This window comes from Elephantulus edwardii, unplaced genomic scaffold, assembly GCF_000299155.1.
Source record: "Elephantulus edwardii isolate Elephantulus edwardi_28Jun2011 unplaced genomic scaffold, EleEdw1.0 scaffold00030, whole genome shotgun sequence".
Taxonomy (NCBI): Eukaryota; Metazoa; Chordata; class Mammalia; order Macroscelidea; family Macroscelididae; genus Elephantulus; species Elephantulus edwardii.
Window position 1 is genome coordinate 11,016,493 of NW_006399780.1, and position 14,579 is coordinate 11,031,071.

Sequence of the window (14,579 nt, forward strand, 5' to 3'; positions counted from 1 at the left end):
GGCAGTGTAGTAGGATTTGAAATCAGGGAGTGAGATACCTCCTACCGTTCTTCTATTCTTAAGGAGTGCTTGAGCAAATAGTCTTGACACAGCTCAGCTGAGTCCTCTCTTTAGTCTCATAAAGCTGAGTTAAGACTTTGGGCATGTTGTTAGGAGAGGTTATTCCTTGGACAAGGACACCATGTCTGGCAAGGTGGAGGGTCAGTGAAAGAGAGGAAGACTCTCAAAGAGATAGGCTGACACAGTGGCTACAGCAATGGGCTCAAGTGTGTCAGAGATAGTAAGGTTGGCACAGGATAAGGCAGGAATCAGATCTGTTGTTCCCAGGGTTGTACTTTGCATGCTTAATAGCAACAAAGTATTGTCTAGGATTGGAGTTGCTTCTGAAGCTCAAGGTCTCCAGTTAGCAGGAAACTTGTGTGATTGTTGATTAAATTTGTTTCTTTGCAGCTATGCAGTTCATGGTGAGTTGCTACTTCTCATCAGTGAGACGTAAAAATTGAGCTGCTTCTAAATTTTCCCTTAAAGGCCTGATTAGATCAAGTCTATCTAGAATAATCTATTTGTTGATTAACTAAAAAAAAATCAACTGATTTTACTGATTTGGAACCTTAATTACATTTGCAAAATCCTTTTACTTTTGCCACATAAAGTAACCTAATCAAGGAGTCACAATCCAAGACAGTCAAAGAGACCATTCACAATCAAGGGATGGGAAATTATTTCATGTGGGGACTTGAACTGAGCTTCACTACTTTCTGGTGGTTTAGGGACAGCACAGGAGAGGAAGCAATAAGATGGATTGATTCAGTGATTGGGGTAATGGGGGAAGTGTGTTGGAGACAATAAGATTGGCACAGGACAGAGCAGGGTTTAGGGCTTCGGTACATAGAGTTGCTATGAGCTGCAGGCAACTCAATGGTACATAACAATAACAACAACGCTTTATAAATAGATTGGAATAACCTCTATCTGAAGACAAGCCAAGCTCAGTAAAACACATTGAGATCACGTTGGAAGATTCAGAAAATACTGAAGTTTTGATCCTGTCCTGAAAGTTTCTGACTTAATTGGTTTGAGGTGTAGTGGCTTGCACATCAGGAGTTTGAAAAGCTCTCTGGGTGATTATATTGTGCAGCCAGGAATGAAAACCACTGATCTAGACATATGGAATGTATTACTCCAGGCCAATCCTAATTCAAACATCCTTCGAAAAAAAGAGAAAAGCAGCAACCGCTATGATAATTACAAGGACCCTTGTTTATAGTTAGTAAACACATAAATTACATTTGATACAACTTTTTGTCTCAGAAGATCCTGAGAACAGGAAGCAGGTGGGACAGGTGATTCTCTATTTTATTTTTCTCTTTGAGATGAAGGAAATGTAAAGCTGAGACTTTCTCAGAGTCACATAGCTGGAAAGTAAAATAGCACAAGAGGGATTTGCCTCTCTCAGTACTTACTGGTGTTTGACTATGATTTTGGTCAAATTACAGAATCTCTTTATAGCTCAGTTTTCTCATCTGTAAAATGAAATGATTTTAGTGCCTAACTCATCTCATTGCAGAGAAGATTAAATGAGTTACTCCTGGGAAATAAAAATGGCTAAGGCCCCAGGACGAAGTGTTCATTAACAGGAATCAGTAGCCTGGAAGTGCCAGTTGGAGTAAGTAATTTGTTATAATAAAAACAACACCCTTGGGTAATACAGACTGGTTAGCTATCTTCAGGGTTTAAATTTATATGCAATTGCACTATATTTAACTTGGGAACAGATTGAAAGCTTAGGTATAATAGTGCATACACTAGCTATTTGATGTTCTTTATCAGAATTGGTTCTAAGCAAAGGAAAATAAATGTAAAGATAAACTTGATGGTCCAGCCTGTCCTATATGTGTCTTATTTTAAAATCACATCTAAAGTGTTTTGTTATCTCAAAATGCTGTTCTACAGTCCAACATTGCATTTCTTCCTCTTCTATCTTATCCTTGTCAAGAATTCTTTGTCTCAAACTTTCTATTTGTAGTCCTAAACTTTTCTCACTCTGCACCATCTCTGTGGTCCATTATCATCTTTAAGTATCTTTTGTATATTTCTCACCTTCACATTTAAAAGTTCAAGTCTTCCTATCTTCAAATACCAGTTGTAAAATTTTTACTTCACTCTCACCGGTTCCTATCAAGCTAATGAAACTCATGTGGGCCCAACATGTGTCAAGGTAGCAACTTGCACCATATGCTTTTCACGGCTAATTTTTAAAGTAAATCAATAGACCTTTAAGGTGCCACTTGAGAGGACTCACTTCCAACCTTTTGGTTAGAAGCTAATCGCTTAACTATTTGTGCACCCAGATATAACTGTAACTACAATAAATCTTCATTATTCACAGATTTCATATCTGAAAATTTACGTACCCTAAATGATTCATTTGTAACCTAAGTTCAATAATTCTGTGGACATTTAAAAAAAAATGGAGTCACTCATTGTCTATTGAGGGTGAACAGAGTGACACTGAGCTTATAGCATCATATTTTCTTATACTTTTTGACTTCTGATTGTGGACATTGTTGTTTTAAAGGACCCCTAAGGACACCAAAGTCCATTGGCATAGAGTCCAAGAAGACAATGTTCCACTTCCTACTTCGGTGGACAGTGCCTTGGGTCTTAAATGTTTGCGAGCAGGCAGATACAACTAGTGATACCTCCATTTCTAGAACAAAGTGAAGAAAGCGATACATACAAGGAAACTGGTAGTGCAAAGAACAAATGGACTACAGAAATCCCAGCTTCTACAGCCCAGAGCCCAGAAAAACTCAATGGTGCTAGGCTACCACCACTGAAAGGAATCACACAGTAGGAGGCCCATAAGAACAGAGGAAAATGTGAAACAAACCTCAAAATCATAAAGAAGACCAGGCTTACTGGTCTAACAGAAAGTGGGAGAACCCTCAAGACTATGAACTTTAGACACCCATCAAGTCTGGGACTGAACTTTCTCCCCGTGGTTCAATTTTCAGCCAAACAATAGACAGATCTAAAAGGCGAAGAACGACATGGGGGAGAGATGCAGTCCTCAGAAAAATCAACCATACAAGATCCCAAGGGCAGCATTTGCCCAGGGACAGAGCTCAGAAGGAACAAAGGCGTAAGAATAGATGCATGGAAATGATAACTAAGGGAGGACCTGGGAAGAATTCTGTTACATCGTGATAGTTCCAATAAGTATAAGAAAACCAAGTGTCTATGAATTGCTGGGGGGAAAAAAAATCCATTTGCTCTGCGAATTTCTAACAAAATGGTAATAAAAAGGGGTTTTTTTTTTAATTTTTTTAAATTACCACCGAGAGTAATATTGAAATGTTGTCTACTGTTTCTAAGCCCAAGAAGGCCATAATTTGGGTTCTGAAGAAAATACACGTGTTGTTCTGGCATAAGTTATAACACTGCCAGTCTTAAGTTAAAATACATTGTCTTTAAATAGATACACATAAAAAAGAATGGGATCTGCTAATCAATTCACAAAAATAGTTTGGTCAAATGCTTTCAGGAGCACAGCTTTGTCTTTGCCTTAGCAGCAGTTGTTCAGAATTTGCTAAAAGTTCACAGAAACTTTATAAAACATGATTATTGTAAATAATATAAATCAATTGTACTTGCAGAATGTTGTTCTCCAGTCTACAAACGTCTCAGACTCCATCCATCTAGATCTGTGCTCCTTTTCTTATTAATGTGATAACATCCCTTTGCACTCCAAATCAGGTACCTGGGTGTCACTCAGACTCCTTTCCTTCCTCACCCAGCATACCAACTAACGGCCAAGTTTAGTGAATTTCTTCTTCTATAAAGACACTACATGTCCCTCAAGCAGTTTGTTAGATCAGATTTTAAAAATAGTTTGCTGGATCATTCAGGTAATCTTCTAGCTGACTTATCTCTAGTCATGTAATTGCCCTCCACACAGTTGCTACAATTAGCTATCAAAATATAAATGTGGTTATATTACCTTTCCCTTTAAAAGACTTGCATGACTTCCTGATAACTACAGAATCAGAACCAACGTCAAAGCAATTTCAGCTCATGGCAACACTCCAATGGTTTTCTTTATATGAGGAGACTGCTTCAAGAGAATGGTTGGTGAGTTGGAACTGCCTGTCCAACACTGTGCCCTGCATGTCAGCTCCTTTAATAGCTACAGTTGTTTTTGTAGCTGTTACGTGTTATCGAGTCACTTGTGACTCATTGTGACCCACATCTGAACTCTGCTCTATATTGAGACAATTTAATTGTCTCTGACACACCTATCCCCACCACTCGAGTCAATGAGTCAATCCATCTCAGCCAGGGTCTTCCTCTCTTGCTCTGTCCCTCCACACTCGTAAGCATAATGTCCCTCTCCAAAGACTGGTCTCTCCTTACAACATACCAGACTATGTGAGACGAAGCTTCAGAACCCTTGCCTCCAACCAGTAGCCTGGTGTCACCATCTCCAGGACAGACTTGTTTGTTCATGGTATATTCAATACTCCAATCCAGCACCTCAACTCAAAGGCATCAATTATTCTTCTATTGTCCTTAGTCATTGTCCAGTTCTCTGATATGTAGCAAGTAATTGCAAAGACCGTGGCTTGGATCAGGTACACCTTAGTCTCCAGACTGATATCATTGCTGTTCAGTAATCTGGAGTGGTCCCTGACAGTTAATTTTTCCAAATTTTATTGCCTCACTGAAGATACCAAGAGTGTTGATCACGGAGCCAAGCAAGCTGAAGTTGTTAACAATCTCTTCTCTATCTGAAGTCCAAATGCTCCTTCATTTTGAAAGATTTAATATTGTATTTCTGTGGTACACTCAGCCAGTCCTTCCTATGTTCCCATACTACTTAGACACAGCATTAGTACAATCCTAATTTCTACTAATAATAAATCATTGATTGTATAGAATTCTATCATTCTCTCTCCAGCCTCATTTCAAAATGGCCATGCCAATCCATTGCATTTCACCAATACCTACTATGTCAATATTAATGTGTTGCAGTCCCAAAGGTAAGTGATTTGAGGCCACCAGCTGCTCCACAGGAGAAGGATAGGTAATCTCTTCCTGTGTGATAACTGCCTCTGGAAACCTACCAAAGGGTCAGCTATGGGTCAGTTCCAACCCTATGGTACACAATAGCAAACAACAACATTTCTTTCTGAATAATGGTCCAATTTCCTACATTCATTGCTTCTCACATTCCATGTTCCAATCACTAGTGTTTTCTTACAACTGTTCCTCCTATTTTGTATATCCATATCTAAGGGCTCAGTTGTCATCTCTGCTAGTCTCCTCTAAGCGTGCTCTATTTTACAGAGGGCTTTCAAAAGTGAATGGTCAATCCTTCTTCCTAGTCTGTTTTAATTTGAATGCTTGGCTTTATAAAAGTATTTGACATACTAGCATTTTACAGAAAAGTGTAGAATAAGGATGTTTTCCAGTTATAGAAGTAACCAACCAATTTAGTTTTGCTCCCTCACCCTAGGCACAAGTGTCTTGACCCATTCTTTGCGCACTCCACCAGCATTCCCTTCCACTCCCTCCTAGCCCATTCAACACCCTCCTCTTCATACCCAGCCCTTGGTATGATGACTTAGGTCTCAAGCTTTCTGTACGTATGTGATGTTGCCAGTCTCTAACACTTCAGCCAATCTTTCTTGAGTTTAAGAGTCTCTAAGGCCAAATTTCAGGTACTAGTTTTAGGGAAGGGTCTCTATCTCAGATAGTTCTGAGGAAAAGTCCTTTGCCCTGAGTTTGATCCAGGACTTGATTGGATGCAGTCATCAGAACAGAGCAAGGAAACACCAGTGGTTCAAAATTAGCAAAGGTCTATGGCAGGGATGCATTCCTAGCTCCATACCTTTTCAGTCCATATGTGAACAGATCATCCATGAGGCTGGGCTCTATGAGGAGGAATATAGCATCAGGATTTAAGAAAGAATCATCAACACCCTACATTGAAGCATTTACTGCAGAAGGCCAAGAACTGCAGCCTTCAATATGAATTGTTCACCATCAAGAAAACAAAGATTCTCACCACTGGGTCAATTGTCAGCATCATGACAGATGGAGAAGAGACTGAGATTGTTAACAGCTTCAGTTTGCTTGGCTCCACAATCTATATTCTTGGTACCAACAGCCAGGAAATCAAAAGGTTAACTGCATTGAGAAAATCTGCTGTCAGCAACCTCTCCAGGATACTGAAGAGCAATGATGTCAGTCTAGAGACTGAGATGCACCTGATTCAGGCCATGGTTTTTGCAATTACTTGTTATGCATCAGAGAGCTGGACATTGACTAAGGATGATAGAAGAAATATTGATGCCTTTGAGTTGTGGTGCTGGGGGAAAGTATTGAATAGACCATGGACTGCTAGGAGAACAAATAGATTTGTCTTGGAGAGGGTGAAACCAGGCTGGTCCTTGGAGGCAAGGATTTTGAAGCTCTGTATGACATACTTTGGGCATGTTGCAAGGAGGGACCAGTTCTTGGAGGGGAAGGGCAGGGGGACAGCTCAAGAGAAGAAGACCCTTAATGAGATGGATTGACTACATTACTAAAGTAATTGAGGTAGGTGTGTCAGAGACAATGAAATTGGCTCAAGATAGAGCAGGATTTAGAGCTGTTGTACATAGGATTGTTATGAATCACAAGTGACTCAACAACACATAACAACAATTTATACTGGGCAATCCCCTCCTCTGTGATTAGCTGCCTCTGAAAACCCACTGTAGGATCAGCTGTGGGCCAGTTCCAGTTCAACAGTACAAAGCAACAACAACAATCTCTACTAGAGACATCTGGTGGTCTCATGAGAATGAGTTCTACTGCCAAGTGCAAGGCACATGGTTCAAATCCATCCATCTGCTCTGAGGGGAAAGCTGAGCACTCTCCTCCTGTGTGATTTATAACCTTTGAAAACCACTGAAGGGTCAACTATAAGTTGGTTTTGACTTGATGTCACAAAAGAACAAAAAGGGAACTCTGGTGGCACTGCAAACTCAAAGGTAGTTCCTCTCTAGTGATTCCAGACTATCAGCAGTTTAATGGGAAAACAATGGGCAATCTTCTCCTGTGTGATTCAGTCTCCAAAAACCCACTCGAAGGTCAGCTAAGAGTCATTTCTGAGAAGACCGGAGGGTGAGAGAATTTACAACTTCATCTCTCTATCACCAAGTAAAGTTTCCAAAGTCAGTATCACTGTAACTATTGAACATGGAGTACAATTATAGACTTTCAGGTCCTTAATGTACACATTCTCCAGGCAGTGTAGAGACATTTTCAGGTATTTGGAATAAGAGAACAGAAGACCCAGGCCTCTGTCTCCTTTAGTGCTGAAAAAGGGAAAACATTCCAAATAGTACTTTAGACTTGTGGAAAGAAGGAGGGACATTTCTTATGGAATTGCAAGGTGACTGATAACAAACAAATTAGTCATTCCTGTTGGCATTTTCCTTGTTTGTGTGCACAGTCAGCTGGCATGTGTTTTAACTCAATTTTTGTGTATGTGTGTAAACAGACCATTTTAACACCCACAAAGTCAGTGACACGCTTACATTCTTCAAGGCCTGTAACTCTTCTCACTACTCTCTTCCAGGTTGTTTCACTCCCACCAATATGTTGTCACTGACCATTAAACTTCTCATCAATTTAAACGAGGAGGAAAAATTGAAGGGCTTTTTGTGTGGGTTTGGTTTTTTAATTTTTTTTTTATTTTTTCCTTTTCCGTGAGCTGGATCTGGCTCCTGTTCTGAAGTGCAGGTGGAGATGGGAGGAAGGGATGCAAAGAGCAGTAAAGGTGAGGGAAGAAGTGGGTAAGGTAATTAGGGAGCAGGGTTTCAATACGAACGCAGGTTATAGTAATTGATTGCTAACAAACCGCGAGGCCCTCTTTTTGCCTCTGCTGCTGTCTACAGTGAGAATTTGCAGGGGCGGGTGCCCGAGTTCCTGCCATCTGGTCAAATCTCTTCATCATGAGTGCTTTTGGATATAGAGCATGCTTCCGAAAATAAGTGCCCTATATATCTCAGGCGGCTCTCTCGGCTGACAGCTGCACGCGCATCTGGGAAGCCATGAAAAGGTTAAAGGAATGAGCCAGAAACATCTTGAAAATGGCCTAAATAGCTAATGGCTTCACTTTCGGGCTATTCTTCAGTTTCTCACCTACTTCTTGAGCTCTTTGTTAGGAGTGAAGAGGTCTGTGTCGGGTAACTGTGCAACATAAATCCTGCTTCCACACATTTGCCTTTTGTGGTTAAATTTGCAAAACGGAAATGCCTAAAACAGGTTTTACTACCAGTGGTCACCTACCCTTGGAAGCTTCTGGCATCCAGACTTTGAAAAAAGCAGGGTGTGTTTTTGCTTGATTCCTTGGTTCCCAGTGGAATCCCATCTTTGCTGATCAATCTCCAACTTGCTAGCAGAACTTTAAAAATTGCTTTGATACAAAGAATAATAAAGAAGGTGGGAGGCAGGTCAAGGAGGAGAAATTAAGCAGATCAAACTGAAGGTTTAAATCAATAGCATTGGGATGACCACTGAATTTGGATGCACCAATCACCTTAGGGAAGAATGAGAATCCGGAAACCTGACATTGTTTGTCTGAAAGTAGTCTTACTTGATCTGCTCTGCTGGAAAGTCCAGTGAAGAGCTATTTGTCTTTGTTCTGACTTCTATTGTCTTCCATTTGAAACTACCCACCCCAGGAGACTCGAATTTCCTGTCGGTGTTGATGTGCCCATATCGTCAGTAACAAATAAGCTAGTAACTTATTTTTAGAGATCTGATGTTTCACACTGTGCAAAGTAACTCTCTTTCTCTCTTTTCAAAGAGGAAAATAAATTACAAACACGCTTTAGTCATCTTTCTCAACTATACTGTGTCAAAATGTGTGATTTATTACCCTGCTTTCTTCCAGCCTATTAGATTTCCCTGAGCTTTCTCCCCAAGGCCTGCTTGGGGCTTGATTAGCCCACATGACCATCTCAAACCACATAACATTGAAAGCAGTTCTCAGGAACCCCAGTATTTTTCAAATGGGAGTTTAAAGGTCCAGGAAGCAGAGACTCAAGCTGCAGCATCTTGATGGGGGTGGAGGCCATGACCTGTAGATGTTATAAATGGGCCCATTTACCTCTGACCCTTTTACTACGTTTCTTTTTCTCTTCTTCATTGTGTCAGTGTTATAAAGAAAGAAAGGTTTGTGGTAGGGGGTGGTTTTATGGTAGAGAAGGGAACATGAGACATGACTGGTTGTCTTTCCCCCATCTTCAACCAGATCAATAATAATAAATTTGTGCAACCTCCTTTAGGATTAGAACTTCATTCCTTCAAGACAAGGAACCCTGGTGGTATAATGTGTAACATGTCAGGCTACAAACACAAAGGTTAGCAGTTTGAAACCACCAGCCACTCTGCAGGAGAAAGATGTGTTCTCTCCTCCTGTGAAGATTTATACTGGGTCACTATAAGACCCAAGGAAAGGTTACTAAGGCTCCTTGAGGGCATTTTAAGAGCCTTGAGAAATATCTGGTTAATTTTGTTGGACGCCCTGAAGTCAATTCAGATACATATTAATTGACACCATGTGGCAGACAGAACTGCCTCACTGGGGTTTTTTTAATGCTGTTTTTATATGGGAACAAATTATTAAGACTTTTATCTTGCCAAGCCACTATGTGGGCTAACCCTACAATTTTTTTTATTAGAAACCAATCATCTTACCATTGGGCCACCAGAGCACATTGTCTGACTCATAGGAATACAGTAAGTATTGGTCATGGTAATAACACTATAATTGTGTATATTCATTGACTGTTTTCTATGGGTCATGCTAATCACTGTGGAAATTATACCTGCATAGTTGCACGCTCTTCTTTGTGTTGATGCTAAAAAGAGCAAAATGACTGTGGTGGGGGTAACATGATACATACATAGCTCTGATCCATTCTTTTTTAAAAAAACATCATTCAATAAATATTTCTCGAGTATCTTTTTTAGCACTAGCCACTGTCAGTCACAGGACTTCGCTGATGAATAAAACCTGGTTCCCAAGTCATTTTCAGATCTGTGGATGAGGCAGATATAAATAAATATGAATCAATGTGCTGAGTCATAAACACTGTTGTGAAGGAATCATTGCAGGAGTTCACAGGTAGAGAATGACTAATGGGGAGCTCCAGTGATTTCACAGGTCAGGTGATGTTTGCATTGGACGTTAGCACAGAAATTAGTTTGGAGGTCTAATAAGGGAAAATCAGACTCAAAATTATTTCACAGCTCCACCTGGTCTTCTGAAAAAAACACCTAAAATCTTCATTAGGTCTTCCAACCCAGCCATGAAGCACCTTGACAATTACTGACAATTTCTCCCCCTTCCTGCTGCTTCTGCTTCTCCAGGGCACACTGGTACACCAGTCATCCCTAGAGATTTGTAGCTTTGCCAAGAACAACACTCTACCTCCCTCGCTCTAACCTCAACCAACCTGGATGAGTTCTATTGAATTATACAACCCAACAGTCACCAGCTCTGCTTCCAAGCAGTGTCAGCTGAGAGCCTGTGCCAGTCTACAACAGAATGCACACTTCTCTAGTGGCCCTGGCATTGCCATGTGTACACCTCTCTCATGAGTGCCTATTATTTTTTTTTTCATTTACAATATGCATGTGCTCCATAACCTGAAAATATTCTGTTTTGTTGTAGAGACCAAGAAAATGAACAGGACAGGTGAAAATCACCTTGCAGCAAAGGCCCAAGGTGTGATAAAGATAATACATGAGTAAGTGTATAGCTAGGAATGCTGAAGATACATGAATCATATGATACATGAAGACATAATGAAACAGTCTATCATTTGTTAAAGAAATGCGATGTTGTTGAGTCAGACTAACTCTGAGGTTGTAAGTTCCATGGAGGAGAAGGCCAATCTTTCTCCCATGGAACCACTTAGGGATTTGAACCACCAGAAAGGAGTGGTTGTTGGGGTAGCAATGCAACTTCCTATGGACTTGGCAGCCAGGGCTCCCTCTATTACTTGCAGACAGAAACACATTATCAAACCATGATCCCATTACTTCCTGGCTGACAATTCTATTGGCCCTAAATCAGCCACATACCAGTGACATTCAGTGTCATGCTAGTTGTACATGCACACTATCCGAGAAACACAGATATAACCCGTGGCTGTCACCAGGCCAATCACTGAGTGACAGTTGTGATCAGGCAAATTTTTTCTCTCCAAGACAGAAAGAATGTATCCTTGGTTCCTGGAAATCTTCTATGTGGAGTCCCCTCACTAGAAGCTCAACACCAGTCCTTTTAACCACATCAGTGATGGGGCAGAAGGAGAGGACAAGTGGACACTGAGTACCCCCTGATTCAACTGGGAAGGCCTTTCTACCTTGTCTCTGAGGGTGTTGATCACTCCATTCCTCTCCATTAGCTTCTGGCTGAGGTTTTTAATGAGTCTTGTGATTCAGGGATTTTCATCTAGTCCAGGAGACATTTTGTTTCGTGACCTCTAGGATAGCTTGTCTGATTGGGTGCTTCAGTTACCACTGTATCAGCTAATTTCCCTTACAATACGTACTTAAGTACTCAGAAATAATGTTATATTTTATTTTAGACAAATGAAGCACTGACTTGGTAATTACTACCTAGCAAATGAGTGAATTGTAAGCAAGAAGATCATATTCAATAATAGAAAGCCCAAAACCAGTGCATCCTTGATCTAGCTGATGAAACACGGAATTTTAAGAAGGGGGTGGTTTTGATCTAGAAAACAGGCAGGAGTCAGTTGTTATTGTGTGCCTTTAAATCAGAACCAACTCATAGCTGACCTCCTATCAGCTTTTCAGAGTCTGTAAATCTCATGAGAGGAGATTGCCCATCTTTCTCTCTCAGAACAGCTGGTGGTTCTGCCTTTGGGTTGGCAGCACAACCCCTTACCCACTGGGCCACCAGATCACCCAACATTTAGTGAAAGGACTTTAAAGTCCATGCTAAACAATCACTATTTTATCTGTTGTTCCCAGGGAAGCCACTAAATGTTTCTAGGAAGACATATATTTAACTCAGATCAAATCTGAGTTCCAGAGAAATGAATGTAACAGGCTAATAGAAGATGGAAGAAGGTGGGGAGCAACTGTAAGGACTGTGACGATCTTAGGATGTATTGGGCAATATTAAAGGTTATTAACAGGGCTCAAAAAAATGCAAAGGTCACAGTTAAGAGCATATATCAGAGTTCAGATGGCAGGAAATAAAATGAACAGTTACTGAAACACCACTGTGTGCCAAAATTCACACACACTCTCTTGTTGACTCTCCAACCACAGCACAGTCCACAGGCAGTTGCAAGGTGAACTCCACTTCAATCCACCAGAAACCTCATGGGACAAAAATGGGCATTCTCCTCCCATGAGATTTGTAGCCTTGGACTCCCAATGGTGAGTCAGCAAGGAGTCAGTTCTGACTTGATGGAAATATGTTTTATTTCTGTATTTATATGGCATAATTACCAATTTTCAAGTTGGCACAAAGTTAAGTCACATGCGAGGATGGATGTGTATTTTGTAAGACTTAAGGCTTTTAGAGAGACCTGTGGTAGCTTAGGGTAAGGAGTTGTGCAGCTAACCCAAAAGCTAGTGGTTCAAATCCACTAGCTGCTCTACAGGAGAAAGATAGTCAGTCAATCTCTTCTCTTACAATTTACTGCCTCTGAAAATGTGCCAGAGGGTCAGCTATGAGTCAGTTCTGACTTGATGATACACAACGATGAAGCTTCCAGGGTCATGTATGTGTTGGTTAGAAAGTAACAGCAGAATGTGAGTGAGTAAAGCTTTTACATTGTAGGCCCCCTGGCCCTGAAGCTCAATGTCAGCAGTCCAGCCAGGCTGGGGTCTGCTCATATCAACCCTAAGAACAAGAGAATAAACTGTCTCCCGCTCCTGCAGCATCCTCACAACCGTGTTCAAGCCTGTTGTTGCAGTCACCACGTCAAGCAATCTCATTGAAAATCTTGTTCTGTTTTTGCTGACCTTCTACCTATCCAAGCACGGCGTCCTTCTGCAGGGACTGGTGTGTTCTAGCAGCGTATCTAAAGTTCAAGAAATGAAGTTTTGCCGTCCTTCCTCCTAAGGAGCATCCTGACGGTGAGTTTTCTAAGGTAGATTTGTTCATTTTCTTCTGGAAGTCCACGTGGTGTTCAATATCCTTCATGATTGTCACAATTTTGGGTAGTTAAAATACCAGAATAGACACAGGGATATCTGTCTACTCGGGGGAAGGACTAAAAACAGCATGTAGGACTAAACTAAAAAACTCAAACTCATTGCCAGAGTCAGAACTGGAGCCTGTAAAATTGCACAGGACATTGCCCATCTTACTCCCTCAGAGCTGCTGGTGGATTCGAATTGCCAGAGAGGCCCAGCCTTTGAGTGAAAAATGTAACTCCCTACAGACTCCCTACCAGAGACTAGCAGAAAGGCCACTGAAAAAAATCATCATGACTGACACCCTGATTTAGATTCTCAAAGTTCAGAAGTGTGGAAAAAAATATACTTTATTCCTTTAAAGCTACTGGGTTGTAGTTTTTCTGTTATGGCAGCACTACATAACTGTTGTGTTGTTGTTATGTACCATAGATTTGGAAGTGACCCATAGCTGACCCTCAAGTAGGTTTTCAGAAGCAGTAATCACAGGGGAGGAAATTGCCTATTCTTCTCCTATGCTGCAGCTGGTGGTCTCAAACCATGTGTCTTTAGGATTATAGCACAGTTTCTTGTCACTAGGCCATCAGAGCTTCCTAACTAGGGTCTTGAAAGCTATGGTTTAAATGAATTGTCAGGATTCTTTTCGTTTAATCTGAAATCTCTATCTCCAATCCAAACCCTTCCAGAAATAAAAGCAGTCAAAAGATCAGGAAACTTAGTACATGCAAGTCTGCTGCCATAAACCTCTCCAGATTGCTGTGGAGCAGTGCTGTGAATTTGAAGACTAAGATGTGCTTGATTTAGATTATCATCTTTTCCATTACTTGCTATGCATCTGAGAGCTGGATATTGAATAAGGATGAGAGGAGATTTGATGCCTTTGAGTTGTGGTGTTGGAGAAGAGTACTGAATATCCCATGGATGACCAAAAGAACAGGTATGTAATGGAGAAAGTGCAGCCATAATAGCCCTTGGAGACAAAGACGACAAAGCTTCATCTCATCTACTTGGGTGTGTTAGGAGGAGCTATTCCTTGAAGAGGGATATCATGCTTGGAAACACAGAGGATCAGCTAAACAGAGGAAGATCCTTAACAAGATGAATTGGCACAGTGACTGCAGCAATGGGCTTCAGTGTGTCAGAGATGATGAGTATGACACAAGACAGGACAGAGACAACTATGAGATATCATTTCACCCCAGTCAAAACAGCAAAATTTAACAGAACAGCAAGCAATAAATGCTGGTGAGGTTGTGGAGAAACTGGAACCCTGATTCACTGTTGGTGGGAGTGTAAAATGGTGCAACCCCTGTGGAAAGCAGTATGGCGCTTTC